This window comes from Paroedura picta, chromosome 5 (genome assembly GCF_049243985.1).
Source record: "Paroedura picta isolate Pp20150507F chromosome 5, Ppicta_v3.0, whole genome shotgun sequence".
NCBI lineage: Eukaryota > Metazoa > Chordata > Lepidosauria > Squamata > Gekkonidae > Paroedura > Paroedura picta.
The window spans coordinates 14,434,208-14,448,231 of record NC_135373.1 but is presented as its reverse complement, the minus strand read 5'-3'; the positions used below and the strand labels follow the sequence as shown (position 1 = coordinate 14,448,231).

The window sequence follows — 14,024 nt, the reverse complement described above, 5'->3', positions numbered from 1 at the left end:
CGCCTGCTGGAGGTTTATTCTGTTCACCACAGCATACAGTGAGTTCTCCAATCACCCGACCCCCAGCGTCTTTCCCCCCTTCCTTTTATCCCTCTCCTGGCTCCACCCATATCTACGTATTCCGGGGCATCCTCCAAAAATCCTGTGTTGGCAACATCGCCTTTTTTGCCCTCTTCCATGATGGTGGCTGCGAGAACTTCAAGGATTTCCCCCAGCACAGGCACAGTAGCAACCTCTGTATGCTTCCGCTTCCGGAGCAGTGGCGGCGGCGACGGTGGCTGCAGCGGCCAGGAGTGGGGGTGGCCATGCACAAATTTGTCCTTCCCCCCCTGCAAGGGAATGGGGGCGTGGAGCAGTGGCCACTGGAGTCAAGTACCGGAGTCCAGGCGGAGGAAGAGGAAGAGGGGGGAAGAGGGGAAGAAGCGTGTCGTTTTTCGCGTGCATGCCCACACAACACCTGGGTGCTTGTCTTTGGCCGGGCGCGCTCATGCGTGGAGAGGGGGAGAGGCGGGGGGAGGGGGTGGTTTGCACAAGGAGTCCCCGCACGCTCTTACGGGCACTCAGGCTTTCCGGTCTCTAGGCTGCCACGCATGCCCAGCATTCCTTTGCACCAGCCCGGGCACCTGTATTTTTCTCGAGCCGATGTGCCAGGGATGGCTGCACGCTCTCCACCTCCCCATGTTCCTGCTGGCATGCAGGTAAGGCAGCAGGGAAAGGCGGCAGAGACCCCCCCCCCCCAGCAAAGCACACCCGCCTGCAGCTCTCGCCCCCCCCCTGCCTCCCCTCCCATGTCCCGCTTTAACAGTTTGAATATCTGGTCACCTTAGACTAGAGGGACCCTCTTCTTGGTTTGACCCATCAGGGCTCTTCTTATATTCTTACCAGGGGAAGGCCTCAGCCTCTCTGCCCTGTGGCTGGATCTCCAGGGGAACTGACTGGCCCCTGTGTGAGATGGGAGGCTGGACTAGATGGGCCCTCCCTGGCCTGGCCCAGCAGGGCTCTTGTTATATTCTTACCATGGAAGACGTCTCTGGCCTTTGGCTGGCCCTCCAGAGGAGCTGGCTGGCCCCTGTGGGAGACGGGAGGCTGGACTGGATGGACCCTCCCTAGTCTGACCCAGCAGGGCTCCTCTGATGTCCTTATGAAGGCCTTGGCCTCCCTGCCCTGTGGCTGGCCCTCCAGAGGGACTGGCTGGCCCCTGTGTGAGACGGGAGGCTGGACTAGATGGACCCTCTCCCTGGTCTGACCCAGCAGAGCTCTTCTTATATTCTTCAAGGGGAGGCCTCCCTGCCCTGTGGCTGGCCCTGCAGAGGACCTGGCTGGCCCCTGTGGAGATGGGAGGGTGGACTGGATAGACCCTCCCTGGTCTGACCCAGCAGGGCTCTTTTTATAATCTTTTCAAATTCAAATTAAAAAAAACCCTTTAATGGCATATAAAAACATCTATATGAAAGTAAGTAGCCGTTCATTAATAATACATAATGATTACATAGCTTTAAGATAAAATGATAACCAATTACACATTCCTCCATCGAATGCTCAGTAATCAGTAATTCACACCAACTATAAATGCCCATGGATTAGAGTTATTTCTTGCTTAGCTGATTATCCTTTCGTATCACTGCAGCCAAGAATTTGGCAACTAGTTCTGAAGTTGATTGTGTAGCTGCAGTTTTGTTCCGTTGCATTTTGGGTCTTCCAAACATGATCAGTCTCTCTACCCTTTGTAACGAGCCTCTTGTGGCGCAGGGTGGTAAGGCAGCAGACATGCAGTCTGAAAGCTCTGTCCATGAGGCTGTGAGTTCGATCCCAGCAGCCGGCTCAAGGTCGACTCAGCCTTCCATCCTCCTGAGGTCGGTAAAATGAGTACCCAGCTTGCTGGGGGGTAAACGGTAATGACTGGGGAAGGCACTGGCAAATCACCCCGTATTGAGTCTGCCATGAAAACGCTAAAGGGCGTCACCCCAAGGTTCAGACATGACAGGGGATGCACAGGGGATACCGTTTGCCTTTATAGCATGGTTATAGCATGGTTATCAACCATCAAATTCTGGATAAAACTGCATTTCCACCTAACAGTCTCCTGTATGATCTGCTAAGTAATCCCTTTGTTTCTAAATGATACCAGCTGATCCAACATAAAATCCATACTCTGGGTATCAACTTATATTCTATGACTGGCCCTCTAAAGCAGTGGTTCTCAATCGGCCTTTTCCTGGGGGTTGCCAAGACAGCTCGGAGGTGGCAGCATGGCACTGGCCTCTTCTGCACTGCCTTGGAGCTCATGGAAGCTGTGGAGATCACTGAAGCTGCACAGAGGAGGCCAGTGCCACGGCGAATGTCACGCTAAGCAGAAGCACCAGTGGCACATGCATGCATGCACACACACACATGTGCACACGTGCCACCACCGACCCTGCTGTAAGGGTCACGGCATTAGGGCGTTTGAAAACTGATGCTCTTGAGGAACTGGCTGGCCCCTGTGTGAGACGTGAGGCTGGGCTAGATGGGCCCTCTCCCTGGTCTGACCCAGCAGGGCTCTCCTGTGTTCTTATGAGTCTCTGGTCTTGCTGTCAAGCCTCTTGGTCGCTCTTGCAATTTCAAGAATGGGGAGCATGGTTTCCCATAAAATACTTGCTATGGATTGCTGGGGCTATCACCAATTGTCAAGAGACCCCTCCAGACTCAAGACAGTGCCACCAGGGGTTCTTCTGAAAAACCCCAGATCCCAAAAGGTGGAGGAAAGTAAGGATTGGGTTCTCTCTTTAGGGAAAAGAAACAGCGTGGCCCTGACCTCATGGAACAGCCTGTCCAAGAAGGTCAGTAAAGCTCCTCTTTGCCTGGACCTCTGCAAGCTGCATGATGCTGAATTAGTCAAGAGGGTAACAGGGTTGCCTTGTACAAAAGGGTTCACAAACTTGCTTTGATAAACAGTTGAAGACTCTAGTCCATACTGCTGAATTTAATTTATTGATCCAATTTATAAAATTTCTTTGCTGCATAATGTGGCATGCAAATACAAATATGAAGGAAGTTTGTTTTTATACCCCACTTTTCACCACCTGAAGGAGTCTCAAAACGGCTGACAACCGCCTTTCCCTCCTCTCCTGTATCTCTGACAGGTTGCTTTCTTTGTCATCACCGGTGGCAGTGCAACCTTTTGCCACTGTGACCACGAGAATGAGACAGGCCCGTCACATCAGACTGAACGACTGTGCCATCGGTTCTCGCCCAACCTGGCTAAGTGCCTCCAGAAAGACTACAAGCAAGGCCAGAAGACTACAATATGTGGGATGAATGGACAGGACAGTAATTTGGGGAGCTACTAGCCTGTCAGTATAAGATTAGAATATTAGTCATTTTTGAGTATTCAAGAGGCTTTTGTTCACAACTGGGGGAGCCTGCCTCCACCACAGACTTACAAACTGTTTCACACATGAGGGCCAATTCCAGGTTGGGAAAAGCTGGAGATTTTGGCATTTGGGGTGGAGAGGGATCTCAGCAAAGTACACCATCACAGAGTCCACCTTCCAAAGCAGCTGTTTCTCTCCATCCAACTTTGCTTGGACTCAAGGGAGTTGACACAGAACGAGTGAAGACGATTGATGAGAGGGGACATTTAATGGGCGGTGAGTAGGATTAGGGGTATAGAACCAACTGGCAATCTAAAAACAGAGCCAAACCATATGACATATGAGATGATGCAAAATCACATAACAGAAACCTGTTTACAAGCTATATCCAGGAGTATAGCCCTCAGCCACTAGTGATTTATGCACCTTTGTGGATCTTTTAGTATAACTCACTGGTTATTGGATGTCTCATTTTATTGATCGTACGGACTCTCTAGGGGTAATCTGTCTTGAGTCCCCATGAGAAAGGGGGACTATAAAAACATCAAAATAAAAACAAAAAAAAGAAAAGGATCTAGGGGACTCAGATAAGAAAGCCAAGTCACATTGTGGGGGAATCCAACTAGACTCAAAATTCCCCTCCAGAACCAAAATATCAGACCTGAGAGGAAAAATATTCACTGAAATACCCAAAATTACTTCCATGTGGTGCCTCTAACATAATCCACAATTACGGCCTAAGAAATTTAAACTACCTTGGTCATTCTATGTTGGCACCTTATGTTGGTGAGAAGGAAGAGAGGAAAATAAGTATTCTGATGTGAGCAGAAGTTCTGATAACGCCTCTAAACATTTCTCTAGTGACAGAATCACCTTTCTGTCACTGTCATCGCATACAAAAGAAAGCAAGTGATGTAAGCCAAAGATTCATTAGTAGTAGGCAACAGAGAGTTAGGTTTCTTGGACAGTGACCATTTTGGAAATGGAGACAGTGTTGTGGCTCATGATACGCACCTGGGGTTTGCTGCTTCAAAAGAACGGGAAACCCGCTCTCTCACAGGGTGCTTGTCAGAGCTTCAGACCACCCCCAAACATCTCATTTCCAGCATCACTTGTTAGATAGCTCCAGCTAGACGATATATCTAAGACACCCAAAGGTAGTTAAGAAGAGCCATCTAGATATGAGGCAGGGCCATCCATATTCCTCAGTGCCAGAATTGACAGGTGACCAGCCCATTAAGCAGACCAAATTCTCATACCAATAGAAAACTCTTCAGAACTTTTCTAGGGTAGGGTTGACAAGTTTCCCCTTGGCCAGCAGTGGGAGATGAGGGTTAGGGTGCCCAGATCCACGTTGGGAAACTCCTGGAGATTTGGGGATGTTGCCTGGGGAGGATGGGGATTTCAGTGGGGTACAATGCCATAGAGTCCCCCCTCCAAAGCATCCATTTTCCCCAGGGGAAGCGATCTCTGCAGTCTGGAGATGAACGGTAATTCGAGGGGATTCCCAAGTTGTGTCTGGAGGTTGGCATCCCTAATTCCAGAGTACAAATATAAAAGAAAATAACATTTGGCAACAGGCTTTTAATTCTAAGTTGTCCCATTCCTTTTCTAACAGCCAGAGAGAAATATGTTTGGTTTACTAAAATATACAATTTCTTTTCTTTGAAATTGTGACCCTAATTAATCCCCCCTCCAGTCCCTTTTATTATCAGGACTCTGAAGAAAGCCTTTAGTTCCACAGCCATTTCGTACCACCTCGCATTACCCGAGAATGTCTGACCCCATTCTATTTCTCCTTGTTCTCTTGAGAGGCCTAAAGAAACTAGCAAACATGTCCTCCGAAAGAAAGATATTGGTCAGAAAACGCTGAAAAAAGTGGCACTCCCAAAGCTCTGGCCGGACTTTTAATTAAGCACAACAAAGCCGCCCCAAAGCTGTATTACACACGTAAGAACTTTAAATCATTAGATATAATTTTATCAAGGGAGCTAAACCCCTCTAAAGCTGGATCAGTTGCAAATAATCATATATCTCCCGGGAAGGGGGGAAGGAAAAAAAAGAAAGTCGGAAAAGCTGGCCCGCAGACCTGAGCAACTCACCTGGACGCCGCGCAGCGTAGATTGTAGAGCCTGGGTCCAGGGAAAGTGCAGCGGCTGAGGGCACAGAGAAGGGGAAGAAGACAAAGAAGGAGAGGTGAGTGCCAACGAAATGGGGAAGATTTAAGCGTGGAAGGCTATGATGTCAGCTGTCAGTGCCTATACTTCAGGGACTAATCCAGGAGCACGGCTGGGGAGGGGGGAAGGGAAAGGGAGGGGACACCCGGATCGAGGTGACTTTGGGCAATGCTGCCCACCCCACTAGCAGCCGGTTGCCAGTAATCCACTGCTCCCAACGTCTCCCTCAATTAATTCTGATGGCCTTCGAGGGAGAGGGGAGACATAGTCAGGGACCTCAGGCTGCCATCTTCCAGGGAGGGTCCTGGAACTGAGCTTGGAGGCCTGGAAAGCAAGTCCTTTGGAGGAGCTGGCAGCTTCAGAGCCCTGGGTTGCCAACTCCAGGTTGACAAATGCCGGAAGGTTTGGAATCAGGGCGGAGGGAGGGAGGGAGGGATCTCAGTGGAGAGTAAATGCCAACCATTTCACACTCGGAAGCAGCAATTTTCACAAGAGGAACTGATTTGGGGATCAGATATAATTCTGGAAGATCTCCAGGCCCCACTTGGAGACTGGCAAATCTATTCAGAAGGTAGACTCTGAGCTCCCATCCTGCCCTCCACAAACTCAGATGTCCCTCGGAGTTTCCCCGTCTGGATTTGACAGCCTAGCCTAGACCTGGGTTGGGAAATTTCTGGGGATCTGGAGTGTGAAGCGTGAGGACGGGAGGGGAGAGAGTGGGCTGCAATGCCCTCGGGACCACCTTCCAAAGCAGCTGTTTCCTCCAGGAGAATTGATCTCTGGGGACTGGAGGCATGTTGTGCTTCCAGGATATCCCCAGCCTTGGTGGCAGCCTCAGCCTGAGATTAGTTGCCACAGAATAGCTATCTTCAGGGATGGGGGTGGTGGGTTCTCCTGTTTTTTCATTAGGGGTGCCAGCCTCCAGGTGGGGCTGAGGGATCCCCTGGAATTCCAGCGAATCTCCAGGTAACAGAGATCAGTTCCTTTGGAGAAAATGGTTGCTTTGGAGGGTGGACCCTGTGGCATTATGGCCCATTGAAGTCTCTCCCCTCCCCCAAATCTGCTCTCCTCAGGCTCCACCCCTGAAGTCTCCAGGTTTTTCCCAAGCCAGATGTGAGAATCCATTTTTAATTGATGTGCTTTGCTCCATGAGAGCCACACTGGCAATGCCTCTTGATTCCCCCATAGCCATCTGGGCCCATCACACGGTTGCCAGCTCCAGGTTGGAAAATACCTAGAGATTTTGGGGGTGAAGCCTAAGAAGGGGGGAGTTTGGGGGCGGGAAAGGACTACCATGTGGTAGAATGCCCTAGAGCCGACCTTCCAAAGTGGCCAATTTCTTCAAGTGAATTGATCTCTGTCCCCTGGAGATAAATTGTACCTAGAAGTAGGCAGCCCTAGCCCCACCCCACCCCCAAGAGACCTCCAGCTGCCAGCTGGTGGATGGGAAGCCTAATTTCTAAGTGTCCAAAAACAGATATGCCAAGGCAGGATCTGCAGACATTTCTCCAGAAGTTTGATGATGTTTGCCATTCAGTCATGTGATCCTGGGGCTCAGCTGTCTTCACGTCTTCCAATCTTGCACCGCTTTGTTTAGTTGTATAATGTTCTGGCCAGTGTCCATTTTGATTGTCTCTACCCACTGTGTTCGTTGTCAGCCTGGTGTCCTGATCAGTCCAAGCATAATTGCTCTCTCCATTGAGTTGGATGGCATGATATGGTCAAAAGAAGTAAGCTGGAGTTTGTGATTTTGCCTTCCAGTGATAGCTTATGCACTGCAGTATCTCCTTATTTGTGATTTTTGCTGCAGAAGCCTTCTCCAGCACCAGTTCAAACAAATCAACTCTCCTCTTGTCCGATTTCTTCATCATCCAGCTTTCACAGCCATAAGTGGCTCTTGGAAATATGACCGAACTAATCTACATTTAGTGATCAGGCCTAAGTCCATGCTCAGTTCAAGCCTATCATTTTATTGGCAATTTTATGCCAATAAAGGTACTCTGAATCTGAATTTGAAAGCTTATCATTGCTGAACGACACAGAACAATTCGACGTTTTATTTCCATGATGCAACCACCACTCTGATCCATTTGTGAGCCAAGAAAAATGAATTCTTGAGCACATTTGATCTCTTCATCATCAATTGCTATTGTGACATTTAGAAGAGTGCAAACAAGGAAATCGAAATTCACACCCTTGAGCAAATGCAAGGGCATGAATAAAGAAGAAGAAGAGTTGGTTCTTATATGCCGCTTTTCTCTACCCGAAAAAGGCTCACAGTGGCTTCCAGTCGCCTTCCCATTCCTCTCCCCACAACAGACACCCTGTGAGGTGGGTGAGGCTGAGAGAGCCCTGATATCACTGCTTGGTCAGAACAGTTTTATCAGTGCCGTGATGAGCCCAAGGTCACCCAGCTGGCTGCATATGGGAGAGCGCAGAATCAAACCTGGCATGCCAGATTAGAAGTCCACACTCCTAACCACTACACCAAACTAGCTCTCCAGAAAACCAACCACCCCAAAAGGCTGAGAAGATGAAAGAAAATCAGATTGATCTTGTAATGTAATTCTGAAAAGCTTTCCTGCCAGGAAGCGAGCAGGATCCAGCTCAATAAAAGCAAAACCAATGGCAGTAAACCCAGAATTATAATTTGCAACTGGCAAAAATAATTAGATTTTAGATTAAGAAGACCTGGGGATCCCCCAGAATTACAGCTCATCTCAACAGAGAAAAGGAACACTTTGGAGGGTAAACTGTCTCCTGCTGAAGCTCAATCTCCAATTCTCCCCAAATCAGCCTCAATCTCCAGAACTCCAGGGATTTCCCATCCTGGATCTGGTGATCCTACCCATCACTGGTGACCAAGTGGGATAGGGCAATCCTCCTTTTTCAACTCTTCATCCTTCCCACAAACCGGTATGCACTCCCCTAGAGATCTTCCTTCCTTCCTTCCTTCCTTCCTTCCTTCCTTCCTTCCTTCCTTCCTTCCTCCTTCCTTCCTTCCTCCCTCCCTCCCTCCCTCCCTCCCTCCCTCCTTCCTTCCTTCCTTCCTTCCTTCCTTCCTCCCTCCTACCTTCCTTCCTTCCTTCCTTCCTTCCTTCCTTCTTCCTTCCTTCCTCCTTCCTTCCTTCCTTCTTTCTTCCTTCCTTCCTTCCTTCCTTCCTTCCTTCCTTCCTTCCTTCCTTCCTTCCTTCCTTCCTTCCATCCATCCATCTATCCATGCTTGCTGCTGGCTTCTAGCAAGCAGAAAAGGAAGAGACCTGTTCCAGGTTCACTGCCAAAGTTTCCTTACATCTCAGACAAATCACTATATCAGAAATCAGAGAAGATGAATACACAATTTGATAGCTGCAGTTAAAACAGAATTTCCCCTGCTCCTATCATCCAAATAAACCAAAAAGCTGAGTGGTGGTCCCTGCTGCTCAACTGTTTGAAAACCCCTGCTTTCTGCCCCTCCCCCAAAAAGCCATGGAGAGCAGAAAGCAGAAATTACACCCCACTGAAGTCCCTTCCCTCCCTCAGGCTCCATCCCCCAAACCTGGAGCTGGACACCTTAGTGCCTATTCTTCCTAAACCGTGGCTGGTCAACCTGTGGCATGTGCTGGCAGGGGCTCATGGTAATTCTGGTCCATGGACACCTGGAGAGCCACAGTTTGGCCACCCCTGTCCTGAACTATTCATACTGATTTAGTTCCCTTACAGCCCACCATTCTGTTGAAGACTCAAAGCAGATTACGAAATTATTACTGGAATAAAGAAAATTGGCCTATACACACGTTGCAACGAATATGCCTTGATTCCTCCTAACGTAGAGACCCATCTAGCTGGCGTGTGAGCTGGTGAGTCATCATTACCCTGCTCCCCCGAGTGAAAAGAAAAATCCTCCCCCCCGAATGGGCGCGATTTTCAGACGAAAATAAAGGGAACTTGCAAACGGGGCTGTGTTGTGCTTGGGGACTTAGGGGAGCATTAAAGCACTTCTGTGGAGGGACTGTAGCCAGAGAAGCCTCACTGGATGAATGAAGGCTCGCTGGTTCATTGCTTTCTGCTTGCTCCGAGAAAAAAAAATGGCGATCGCTTTGCCGGAAGTTCGGAGGAGAGAGCCAGGGGGAGGGACTTTGCTGGAACCGCAACAATGGGAACGCACAGGTCTTTTTCGCTAGTGTTGCAGATTGTTTGCAAGAGTGTAGCGCTTTTCGGAGGGTGAATCCACTTTTCCCGATTTCCCTTTAAGCGCTACAATGAATTGCTTTTTGTGGGACTGTTTCAGGAGTGTGGCAGATTGTGTGCGATGTCTTGCGGAACTGCAAATTAGTAGCGTTTGCAATTTCCAAGCCTTCTGCTACATTAAAATCGTGCGGAATGTCCCTGAATTTCAGTGTCCTGGTGATGTACACATGACTGGAATGGCATTCTAATAGCATCCTCATTCAGGGATGCTCTGTAGGAGCACATTTTGTAGCACTAGAACAGAATTATAATAGTCCGACAATTTTTTTCAGAATGTATAATTTAGTGAGTCAAAACTTTGGAATCAAGTGAGCTTTGATTCACAAAATCTTATATTCTAAAACAGCTTTTCTTAGCTTTTTTACAATTGAAACCCCCCTGAAACGTTCTTCGGGCTTCAAGAAACCCCAGAAATGGAGTGATGTGCAGAATATGGTTGGGAAGCAGAGCTGTGGACACACCTACCCTGAACCCTCCCCACCCCCTCCAGGACCATCATGGGCCATTTTGGGGGGCGGGGGTGGGTCAACATGACTATATATGGTCATATCAATCTGATAAATGTTCAATGAATTTTTAAAATATATACAAAATTAATTGACTCCCACCCACTTGGGAAATCCTTCCAGGGCCGTCAAGAAACCCCAGGAATTCATGAAACCCTGGTTGAGAAAGCCTGCCCTAGAATTTTTTGGTTAGTTTTAGATGTGTTACTGGGACTCACCTTTTTGCCAATTCTGGCTTTGGGAATTCTTGTAGGTTTGGGGGTGGTCCCTGGGTAGAATCGTCAGCTCTGGGTGAGGAAATAGCTGGAAATTTGTTTTCGGGGGTGGAGATTGAGGAGGAGAAGATTTAGGTAGGGGAGGGACTTAAATGGTACATAATTCCATCGTGCCCACCTTCCAAAGTAGCCATTTTCTCCAGGTAAACTGAGTCCTTTCCTTTACAGATTAGTTGTAATAGCAGAAGATTGCGAACCTGCACCTGGTGACTGATAACCTTATGCCCGGGGGAAGAGGCTTTTCCTAGATTCTATAGTATACAATAGAGTCCACCCTCTGAAACTTCCATTTCCTCCCTGGAACTGACCTCTGCAGTTGGGAGATCAGTTGTAATTCAGTGAGAACCCTGAACCCCACCTGGTAGTCTTAGAAGTCCCAAAACTGGAGGGTTGAAGGTATCTAGTATAGATTAGGGTTGCAGCTAAGGTTTGCCCCTATACTTTCCCAAATACGGAGGCTAAGATAATACTGATGTACCTCTGAGCATGTACTAAGTGCCCCCTTTTGTTGCTAAACAGCCATGTCCAGCCCCCACTGATTTGAGTTTCCAGTTTAGAGGCTATGACTCTTGAATCTTGCTCGAACCTAGACATCCTTCCTTAAAAATCAGAGTGTGTCTCGCACATGGGGCATTACTCCACTTGCGTTTCTCTACCCTCGACTGTGCCCCTGACAAAGAGCTGCTGAATGTGTGGATCTTTTGATTCTGAGGAGGGGGGGGTGCTCAAAGAACTTTCCGGAGAACTTGCACAGCCCTTGTCCATCATCTTCGGGACCTCTTTAAGGACTGGAGATGTCCCGGAGGACTGGAAGAGAGCAAACGTTATTCCGATCTTCAAAAAAGGGAGGAAGGATGACCCGGGAAACTACAGACCAGTGAGTCTGACCTCTATTGTGGGGAAGATAATGGAGCAGATATTAAAGGGAGCGATCTGCAAACATCTGGAGGACAATTTGGTGGTCCAAGGAAGTCAGCATGGATGTGTCTCCAACAGGTCCTGTCAGACCAACCTGGTTTCCTTTTTTGACCAAGTGACAGGTTTACTGGATTGTGGAAATTCGGTTGATGTCGTTTACTTGGATTTTAGTAAAGCTTTTGATAAGGTTCCCCATGATGTTCTGATGGATAAATTGAAGGAGTGCAATCTGGATTTTCAGATAGGTGGCTAGGGAATTGGTTAGAGAACCGCACTCAAAGAGTTGTTGTCAATGGTGTTTCATCAATCTGGAGGGAGGAGAGTAGTGGGGTACCTCAGGGCTCGGTGCTCAGCTCCCCCTCACTGGCAGTTTGAGCTGGGATGTCATCAATATGCAGATGACACCCAGCTCTTCGTCCTGTTGGATTCTCCCTGATTTACCCCCAGAATCTTTAGCCAGACGTCTACAAGAAGTGATGCTTTAGGATGCTTTGGGCTGATCCTGTGTTGAGTAGGGGGTTCGACTAGATGGCCTGTATGGCCCCTTCCAACTCTATGATTCTGTAATTCTGGGAAACCTATTCACACATACAGTTGGGTGAATCTGCATGGGTGAACACCCAAGCATGTCTATTGCTGCATCCAGGCAGTCTGTTTTGTGAGGGGATGCTTGTTGCTCCCCTTTAAGCTAATACACTTAAAATGAGGCCAGGGGAAAGGAATATTCTATGGATGGTAATCCGGTGAGCATTGAAAACAATGCACTTTTAATTAACATTAATTCCCCGCCATCAGGGCCAAACAAAGTGGCCAAGATCCATGGTTGGAAAGGGGGAGCGATTTGCTAAGGGAGTGAACATGGCAGGCAGGAAGTGATTTAATTACCCCGGGGCCAGTGCGGGGGGGGGGGGAATGTATGAATCAAAAGGAAATAAATAAAAGGCTCTTGTAATCCTATGCCTGATGGTGCCACGTGCTAGTTAATTACGATGCAGCAGGCCAGAAATAACCAAGGTCTTTCCCTGGGCCACATGCACACACACACACATACACAGCCTTATAATTATAATACATGGACGGATTAGGGTCACACTGTCAGGACAATTAATTTGCCACCAGCCACCTCTCATTAGAGAAATGGCTGGGAGAGGAGGGGGTTTGGTTCAAGGGGGATGCGGTAAGTATCCTTAATTGAAAATCCCTGCCCTGGAATAGAACAGAGACTGGATTAAGGAGGGGGACCGTATGGCGGAGGGAAAACAGGCACTGGAGGGACAGGCCATAGCTGTGGGAAAGAGGTTTGGGGAGGGGGATCAGCGACAGCGGGGGTGGGGGTCAGGCTTTTCCTGACGACGCAATCCCCAAGTGTGCCCTAAGGGGTTTCTTCATCACCAGCAGTGGTGGACAAGGGGGAATTAGGCAGATGGGGGCAGGAAGCTGCGTGACACTAAAGGGATACCACATCTCAGTCAGGGTCAGTATTGTCTACTCAGACTGGCAGGTGCTCTCCAAGATCTTAGGCAGGTTTGCCAATCTTCTGCTATCACCGTTGATCTCCAGGGAACTGAGATCAGGTCCCCTGGAGCAGTGGTCCCCAACCTTTCTGAGGTTGGGGACCGGCAGGGCATTGGGGAGCGGCCCGTGGGCCGCGCGGGCCACGCCCACGCATCGGGCCGCGCCTGCGGGCCGCGCCCGCGCATCGGGCCACGCCCACGCATCGGGCCGCGCCCGCGAGCCGCGCCCACACGGGCGCGGCCCAGCCCCGATTCCCTCTCCCCGCCCTCCCGCAGTAAGAAGCTTCCCGGGCCGCAAGCTTGCAGCCTGGGAAGTTTTTTACTGCGGGGGGGGGGGGGCGGGGAGAGGGAGCCGCGGCCCAGCGCCATGGCCTTCGCGGCCCGGCACCAGGCCGCGGACCGCAGGTTGGGGACCACTGCCCTGGAGAACACAGCAGTTGGAGGGGAAAATCTCCAGGAATTTCCCAACTAGGAGTTGGCCACCCTAAGCCTGCTAGTTGCTAACAGGTCTTGGAAAGACCAAGTGGGAGAGACACAAATATTCTTAAATGAAAAGGACGTGAAAAACATGGAGAGGCTGCAGAGGAGAGTGATGAAGATGGTCCAAATCCTGGGGGCCAAGCCCTATGAGGAAAGCCTGAGGATCTTGGGAGTGTTCAGCCTAGAGAAGAGGAGGGGGAGGGGGGACAGGATGGCTCTGTTGAAGAATCATAGAATCATAGAATCATAGAATCATAGAGTTGGAAGGGGCCATACAGGCCATCTAGTCCAACTCCCTGCTCAACGCAGTATCAGCCCTAACCATCCTAAAGCATCCAAGAAAAGTGTGTATCCAGCCTTTGCTTGAAGACTGCCAGTGAGGGGGAGCTCACCACCTCCTTAGGCAGCCTATTCCACTGCTGAACTACTCTGACTGTGAACACTTTTCCCTAATATCTAGCCTATATCGTTGTACTTGAAGTTTAAACCCATTATTGCGTGTCCTCTCCTCTGCAGCCAAAGGAAACAGCATCCTGCCCTCCTCCAAGTGACAACCTTTCAAATACTTAAA

The 14,024-nt window shown here is 49.3% G+C and overlaps 1 protein-coding gene and 1 long non-coding RNA gene across 4 annotated transcripts in view; one reads left to right on the top strand and one right to left on the bottom strand.

Annotated features, from left to right (window-relative positions):
• Nucleotides 1-3,871, top strand: part of LOC143837096 (uncharacterized) — a 32,447-nt gene extending 28,576 nt beyond the window's left edge. For both annotated transcript variants that reach the window (XR_013230914.1, XR_013230913.1), the window contains exon 4: nucleotides 3,123-3,871. This is a non-coding gene — a long non-coding RNA (uncharacterized LOC143837096). The remainder of the gene's footprint in view (nucleotides 1-3,122) is intronic.
• LOC143837093 (homeobox protein otx5) overlaps nucleotides 1-5,608 on the bottom strand; it is a 59,181-nt gene extending 53,573 nt beyond the window's left edge. For both annotated transcript variants that reach the window (XM_077336566.1, XM_077336563.1), the window contains exon 1: nucleotides 5,456-5,608. The gene's annotated coding sequence lies outside the window, so the exon portion shown is untranslated. The remainder of the gene's footprint in view (nucleotides 1-5,455) is intronic.
• Between the last annotated feature and the right edge of the window lie 8,416 nt (nucleotides 5,609-14,024).